The sequence below is a fragment of the Cebus imitator genome, unplaced genomic scaffold (assembly GCF_001604975.1).
Source record: "Cebus imitator isolate Cc_AM_T3 unplaced genomic scaffold, Cebus_imitator-1.0 Scaffold801, whole genome shotgun sequence".
NCBI classification, from domain to species: Eukaryota; Metazoa; Chordata; class Mammalia; order Primates; family Cebidae; genus Cebus; species Cebus imitator.
The window spans coordinates 488,037-497,056 of NW_016108116.1; positions in this window are offsets into that span (position 1 = coordinate 488,037).

Below are 9,020 nucleotides of genomic sequence, written 5' to 3' on the forward strand. Positions count from 1 at the left end.
TAGGAACAGGATGGGCCCCCCACTAAAGTTCTGGGGTATTCTGAAACTTCAGAACTTACTCATCTATTGTTGTATCCCAATGACTACAGATTCTACTCCTAAGAAGCAAAAGTAGCCACTCAGCTGTGTTCAGCCCCACAGTCTGGCTACCACGAGAAAGTGCTTGGTCCATCTCTTTTAAATGCCTCTTTTCAGGACAGGGGCTACTGAAGGGACCCTTAACATTATGAGTAAAATAGTTCAGGGGATGATTCTGAAATTATTTCCAAGCCAGAGACAGGGGTCATGTGCTGGAGGCAGGAAAATCTGCTGAGGATATCAATACCTGAACCTACCCTCTCCCCAATCCACAGTCAGAACCACCCTCTTTCCTATGGCCCAGTGCATTTATGCTCCCACAGACATCACTATTTAATGCTCCCATATCACTACGTCAGTCCACTAGGGTGAACTGTCAGGCAGAATGAGAAGACAAAAATTATAAACCCGATAGTGAACACAATTTAATTTTCTTTGACAATTATAATTTAATTTAAATATGAATAAACTTTGGTTACAACCTGATTTATTTATCTTGAAAAATATCTAGAAAAGGTATTTATTTTAATATTAGAGATTAATTGAATGAGAAACTTATCTAAAATTCAAATGAAATTAACAAGGAAAATAGTATTCAGTTTGCATCAATTCTCCGTACCCAAAATATAGACACTGTCAGGTCAGCTGCATTACATGAGATGCACCTAGTGCTACCATCAACCTCATAAGCAGCAACACATACAGCAAAGTCATCTCCTTCAAGCCCATCCATTATCATGCATGTTTGCCGAACTCCATTTTGAGTCCAACAGATGGATAACTCCTCACTCCGTGTTGTCATGGTCTTCAAATAAACAGCACACATTCCCTGGATTCTGATGGAAGGTCATGCTTTTTGTAATGTGCTCATTGTGCCTCTTGGCACTCCAACTGTTGTACTTTCCTCCTCCATATTTGCCCCTCAACCTGGTACTCATTTGCCTCCCCTGTGCTCCTGCCCAGCGGCCTGTGTTACCTCCTGGGTACTAGTGAGGCTCTTTTAAGGGCTCTCACCTCCCCTGACTTTATGCTTCCAACTGTTTTACACAAAACCCATTCTGAATGCCCAGCATCTTTAGCTCAGTCACCACCCCAGCAGCAAGTGCTGATAACATCTGGTGCTTGATTTTCTTAAGGGAATATGACAGAAAAAAGTAGATAAGCAAAGAACCACGGACTTTGTGGGCAGTCACTTACATTGCTGCATTTATCTCATGGAAGGAGGCTCCCTATTTACTTGTCTGCCTGTGCAGTTAGACAGTTAATTTCTAGAGGTCAGGTGAAGAGTCATACTGAACTCTACCTTCTACCGTAAAGCATGGAGCATGAGATATTTTAAGTACACATGTAGGCCTGGGTGGAGGGGGCACAAGTGAGGGCCAGGGCTTCCTGTGTCAAACATGCCATCTTGTTCCTGTAAAGATGGTGACAGCCGAGACCTGGGCTGGGGTGTTTGATGCTGTCACCTGCTCCAGCAACCCACTCACGCTGCTCCTCACAATCTAGGAGCTCCTGTCCTGGGCTTACCAGACCATGGACTTCTTCTGAATCAGCTTTCTCTTGCTACCATGAAGTCAGATAGATGTCTAGCTGGAGACAGGACCTGAGCTAGAAGACCTGGGAAAACAAGCCCAGGCTTCCATCAAGAGAGAAGGAAGGAGAGGGTCTAGGATGGAGGCAGCAGGAAGAGTGTGGGGTTAATGGGCACCTTCCCAGGATGTTTCAGGTGTCCCATGACTGTGAAGATCATGGGTCTTCAGCACACCCTCATCTTCTTCCTGCATATGTTCTGAGAGATGCACTGATCTCACCAGATATCATCAAAGAAGCTTTACCCAAACAGGTTTATTCTCCTCTGTGATTACATGGAGATAGGACACCTTAGGTGCTCACATTCACTTAGAAAATATTCAGTATCATTTTCTAGAAGGTGACCAAAGAGAAAAGAGCATCTTTCCAGGATAAACTAACTCCAAATTGGTTTTCATTTTCTTTCCATATTTCTTAGTACAGAAGTACACACGTCAGAGAAGAGACATTACAAAGATTCTTTTGCATGATTGCATTCTTTTTAGTGTCACTGATGCTTTCTGAGATCTTGTGTCAGGAAATCCTGGAGGAGGGATAGCCTCCAAAGGCTCCCAGAGTGCCCCACCCAATCTGAGCCCCATGTCTACCTCCAGTCTTCTGCTGTGGCTCCAGCTCCAGGGCTTGCTTTAACTCTTAGGGGCCACCTGCTGTCTGGGCCACCACAGGTGCTGTATCTTCCACTGGCACAGGCATTAGAGACATGACTGTTGTGAGTTTACCTGCTGGCAGCTGCAGCTGTTGCCAGGGCTCTGGGTGCTGCTGCTGACCTGGGCAGTGCATTGAGATAAGCAGTTTTAGAGGAATCAGAGATCCCAAGTGCCCAGGTTTAGCCTCAGTCTGATGTGAGCCTGCCTAACTTCCTGCTCATGGTCAGAGCTGCTGAGTCCATCCTGACAAGGGTTGTCAGTAATCTCCAGCCGTCTTCCTGGGTGTCCCTCATGGCTGTCTGCACACCCATGTTCTGGTCAGTACTTAGCAGCACTTATGTCTCACTCTGAAAAATAAAGCTTCCCTTTTCCACCTGCATTTCTATTTTGTCCCTCCCAAGGCTGCTCCATTGCTCTCCCACTCCTTATCTCCCAGACTAAATGCTGCACAGGATGAGAAGAATGAGAGACAACACTCTCCTCACTCATAGGGAGGCCATGAGGACTTTATGTGCTGATGCTAGAAAGAGGCTGCAGAAGGACACATGGCCGCAGGGAGAAATGTTCACCTTATTTCTATAGGGAAGTTATGGGTGTTGAGGAGGTAGGAGAAGATCCTTGAAAGCTGAATAGGTGATGGGTGCAAGGAGAGAAATGGAGACAGTTGCAGGGGTTTACACTGAGAGGAACTTGGGGAAGTAAGAAAAATAAAAACGAGATAATTACAGGAGTTATATACTGGATATATACATTGGGTCAATGATTCGTATGCTACTCGTGATGTGCCAGTGGCTTGACATAACAGTACATAGTATAATTCTCACTGCAGTCTTTCTAGTTACCTACTGCCCTACCCGCATTTAACAAATGGGAATCATCATGGAACGAGTGTCCACGGTCTCCCAGCAGCTGCCATGCAAACTTTGGCAGTTTTGCTGAGAAGCCTACAGGCCTGATGACTGTGGTATTCTGAGTTCCTCGTAAATGTTTTAAGAAATGTGAGTAAACAGCGGATTTGTTTTGTAATTATTTAATCCATAGTATTTGGTGTTTGATTATATATCACTAAACCACCAAAGAATATGAGTCACACTTTTAAGGAGTTTGCCTCCCAAAGTTTGGACCCAGAGTGTAGCACTCAGGTGCAACACAGGATTTAAATCATGATTTTTGATGTGCGCTAAAAGAACCGTTCACTTTCGCTACCAATTTTGAGAATGTTAATGAACTGGAGAAGGACTCAGTAAAAATTCAAGTCTGAGAGCTTATTAGGAAAATACTAGCAATCAAAGAAGGTCTCATAAACTCTGAGCCAAAGTGAAAGAGCAGATCTTAAGAGTAGTTTAGGGCTAGATACAGCAGAGAAATTAATGTATCCAGTAATATATGAATATATTAAATTTTAGAAGATCTTTTCCAAGCTCTTAGGTAATAGGGAAATGGAAACTGCTTCCCTCTTCTGTGTTCATAGACATTTGTTTTTGTAACTCATTGGGATGAAAAGGTACCCACCAGGATCCTAAGAGGAAGTTGCTGTCAGAACTGCTCTGATGAGTTTAGATCCACTGCCCAGCTCAACTGGCAAAGAAAGATTTCTTTAAGAAGTTACCACAGCTGTAGGACTTATAGAAGCCTATTATATGGGCTTTTAATACACTTCTACAACCACTCACTACTCAAAAATTTAAAAATTCTTGAATAGAGTCAGCCCAGGAGACATAAAGAATGTTGTGCTATGATTCAAATATGAAAAGGTAAAGGTAGGTAAAAGTAAAAGGCAAAAGGATGGATAGCCTTGGTTTCCGGAAAAAATCTAAGAGTGTTTTTGTGACTGTGGAGCCATAAAATCAACTGTAGGTCAATCTCATTGCACCCAAAACAGTGTTTTAGGATAGATATGTCTGGTGTTTATGGGTCGTGTTCATAACTCCTGATTGACAATCAAAGAACCAGCTCTCAACTTTTGTTTCGTAACCCGAAACTACGGTGTCTTCTGCAAGGATCTTTAGGGCCCAGCAGAGAGGCTTGGCAGTGCCTGTTAAGTCAGATCTAGGCTCCAAAGCTACAACTTGTGCTGTCATTGAATTACTCAGAGATGTGGAGAGAGGGGACCAGAATCAACTAAAAATGTCTCGATTTGGCCAGACACGGTGGCTCATGCCTGTAATCCCAGCACTTTGGGAGGTCAAGGCGGGCAGATCACAAGGTCAGGAGTTAGAGAGCAGCCTGGCCAACATGGTGAAACCCTGTCACTACCAAAAATTCAAAAAACAAAAAATTAGTTGGGCATGGTGGCAGGCGCCTGTAACCCCAGCTATCCAGGAGGCCGAGGCAGGAGAATCGTTTGAACCCGGGAGGCAGAGGTTGCAGTGAGCCAAGATCGCACCATGGCACTCCAGCCTCAGCAACAGGGTGAGACTCCATCTCCCCCGACCCTCCTCTCCCAAAAAAGTTTGGATTTAAGACATCAGTATAGTAGTCTGGGGAAGCCAGAGTTATGGCAGTGGTGATCCACCTCTAGAGGCTGAACCTGACAAGTGAGGTCTTCAAAGGTATGGAGACAGATTTTTCAGTCCTCACCAGGAAACTTCTAGACCAAACCCAACACTCATTCATTCATAAGTTATCTGCTCAAAGCATAGTTATGTGGCACTGGTCCAGGTGCTTAGATAAGTGTGAAACAAGACAAATCCCCTCTCAGGGAGCCTATGTTCCAGTGGGCCTATTGGAGACATCTGATTTCCTTGCCTGACAGCAGATTCAGATGAAAGTGATTCTATATTCAGTCGGATTCCCACTCTGGGGCATTTGACAGATTCTGGTAAAGGGTGGCTAAAGCCAGTGAAGGTGCCCATCATGGGCAAAATTTGGAGAGAATTAGATACCACTGTTTGGGGTGAATACAAAAAGGACATCCAATGTCTGCTTGCTTCCACACCCAAGGTAAGGGCTTAGTGAGACAAGGGAAGGTGGGTGATTCCAATGGTGAAATGTTCGTTTAAAAGTTGAAAAGTCCTTATCCCTTCTCAGTGCCTTTCTCACTTCCCAGTTCTCAGTGAACACCACCATTTACCCAAATATCTTGAAAGTGCTTCTGTTCGGTACTTGGCTATAATGTGAGAGCAAATGAAAAAAAATGGCCACACCCACAGCCTTCTCTGTGTCAGGACACTCAGAAACATTTAGTGCAATAATAGTGTTTTATCAAAACCTTGTCATTTTAGGATGCGTTTGAAACTTACATGTGTATTTTATTTTTACATATTTTTAATATATCATGATTTGAGATAAAATATATATCTATTGTTATAATAAATGCATTGGAAAAATACTATAGAGTTTCGTGCTCTCTCTACAACCTTGGTCCACTTTGTGTCAGTTGCTCACAGTGATCATATTAACCTCATTATAATCACACCCATCAATTATCATTTCTGTTCGGACAAACCTCTCTTAGTCATCCCATCCAATTTGAATCACCCTCTTCCCTGGCTCTCTTGGAATCAATACTACGGTCACTAAGACCCTGACACAAGGTTCCTTAAATATGTGTTAATCCATAATGAATATTATCAAAGCTATTGTAGATTTCTTATCCTTGTCTCCGAATTTACCTGTGATATCCCTGGGCCATTTTGCCTCCATATAAATAGATATGTTTTGCCTCAGACTTCTCTACCTTAATACAGCTATGAGAAGAAGCAGGGAAAGATTAAAACCTAGAAGTTCCTGTCTCCAAAATAGACGCTCTTAATGAGCAAATTATTCTGCCTTCGATTGTGCACGTCCCCAGTGCTCCCCTCAGCCCTGTTCTGCCTCGACCTCAACATTGTCTCTTCCTCCCGGTCACCTTCTTGATATTTCTTGGGTTCACAAATTCCTCTTAGTTGCCACGCCTGGGTTTACTGTCCTTGAATGGATACAGGCTCCACATCTTACTCATCCCATCAACCATCCCAAGTGACAGCAGGTGACACTATCTGGATTCATCATTTACTCAGAGTCACTACAGAACCAAAAGGGACTAATGTTCCAAAACCCTGACTTCAGGGAAATGGAATCTTGGCACTTATTGATTTGACTGATGCTAGAAAGAGTGGAGAATCCAAAACTGCCCCCTTCTTATAAAAACCTTCTAGGAGCCTACTAACTAGTGTATTGAACAGTCTAAAGTCAATACAATAAAAACAGAAAGCATTGTCTTTTCCAGCCATGGTTTTCTCCTATGCTGTGTTGAATCTCTCTTGAAACTTCCTCGGGGAAATTCCACTTCATCAGTCATTTCTATGGGTATTAAAGTCCAGGCCAGCTGAATTTAATTCTGAACAAAACTTGAAATTCAAATTCTCCCTTGCACGCAAGCATTGCCCAGGTATCTCCCAGGAGACTGGAATTGGAAGGGGAATATGGTCACTCTTTCTCTCATCCACTACCACCCCTCCACCTTCTTCCTGAGTACCCCTTCCTCCTCTGTTGTATTAGGAGATGGAAAAGGGGAGTGGTACACATTGACTGTACCACTAGCCTCCTCTGTTGGTTTCTTACTCCCTCTGTGGCAGGTTCTGCAGGAGGGCTGTCTTACAGTGTGCTTTCGTGAGTCCTTCTGGAGCATCCTCAAGGATTCTCCTCACAGCATGATTTCTACAAGGGATAAGCAGTCAGATTTCACCCTTCAAATACTCCCTAAGCTCCTACCTTCATTGGCACCAGCCATAGCCTCTTGATAATGCGGTCTCTCTGTCAGACAGAAAACCATCCTAAGCACAACATTAGCAAGACTGTGCAAGCTGGTCTTCCTTCCCAGATATCATCAGCTCTTATGTCTCAATATCTTGTTCTATCTCCTCAGTTCCTTTTCTTTATTCAACAATAGGCTCAGAGATTAGGACATCAAGTCTACTACTATAGCAGTTATTCTGCTGAGGGATAAAAATGCTGCCTTCCTTTCCTGAAGACATCTTTAACATCTACAGGCTGTCATTGTGAATCCTGCCCTTTCAATTGACCCGTATTGTAGAACAACCAGTTTCTCTCCCTTGTACAAGATTAGGGGGACACTATATCATTGTCTCCTAGGACAATCACTCCCCTATCTAAAAAAGTATCATCTAAGCTCAGCCTTCCAAATGTATAGTTGAACCAGAGAATAAAGTTCTGTTTTTCCTTAGCAAGTCCGGCAGAGATTTTCAGCAGCACATTCTAGGGTTACTTTAGTATAAGGGGATAAGAGGCATCTATTATTTTCATCTTTCAACTTCAGCCAACATCTAATACAAGAAGAAAATTAGCATCCAACATCCTCTTCTTACACACGGTCCAACGAGAGCTTTCTCAGGAGACTAGAGAGGCAGTAAATATCTCAAAATACTACTTAGTCTGAGGGGGAAATTCAAATCCATATAAGAAAGTTAGGTACATTGAAGGTATGTGTCAATTTCTGGCTACTGCTTCCCATTTTCCTTAAGAATGACTCAGCTGCTTGCCATGGAATGTGATTGTCACAGCCATGACAGGGACAGAACGGAGAAGGCACTGTGAGTTGTAAGCAAAGGGAGAAGAATTCTATTTGTTGACTCACCCTTGATTGCTGATGTGGAATGTCCAAAATGCACTCTGAGGGGGTAATTCTGAGGTCCGACAGTTCCTGTTCCTACAGTACCAATTGGAATGACTAAGTCATGAAATTCTCCCTGGATTCATCGTCGGAGCAATCTTTGTATTTCCTTGACTTCTCGGGACAACAGGAAGCCAAGCCTTCTCAGGATGGGACTCCTGGGACTGGTGATTCTCAGGGAGGTGCCCTTATGCTGTGGGGGAAGTGACCAGATCATGATCTTACAGCTACTGCTGTCATCACAGGACAAATTCTGTGTGTGTGAGAACTGCAGACAACTGATCTCAGGAGGAGAAGAGTGAGTGACAAGAGCAATCACAAAAATATTCTTTCAACAAGAGACCTCTGCAGGCAGAAGAATATCAGAGAGGAGAGTCAATGACAGAATATCAGAGTCAATCAAGAATATCGGAGAGGAGAGTCAATAATCCTTTTCCTCTTCCTTCATCCCAAGCCACATTCCTAGAGATAATTCACTTTCTCTTAAATATATCAAAATAAATTATGGAATTCTGCCCCCCACCTCCCACCATGTTTTAAAGAGGATAAGTCATAAAGTGCATACTCTGATTGGGAGTTAGGTGTCTAAAAGCCATAAACTATCAAGTACAGAGAACAATCACAGGCATTTACCATAAGCATGTATTATTTTAATTTAAATATAATGTTCTCTTATACTTCTGACTTTAATATCTTGGAAACAAATAGCAAATTACAGGTATTATAATAATAGAGATGAATTCAGCGAAAAATTCATCTCTAAAACTATTATAAAATCAAATGGGAAAAATAAGAATCAGATGTTCTATGTCATCCTACAGAATCCTTAGCATTTATATGTTTTGTTCCATTAAATATGATGCACATGATGTCACCACCATCACTAACCTCATCATCAGCAACACATTGAACAAATCGTCTTCATGACCCACATTAATTATCTCCAATATTTTATGTTCGTAGACCATTTTATTTGCTTATAATCAGTATCATATATCCCATGGGAAGCTAAATATGGGCAAATTGACTTTTTTCATATTAAGTGTGGGTCTTGTGATCTCAACCATTGTACATTTCTTTTTTTTTTTTTT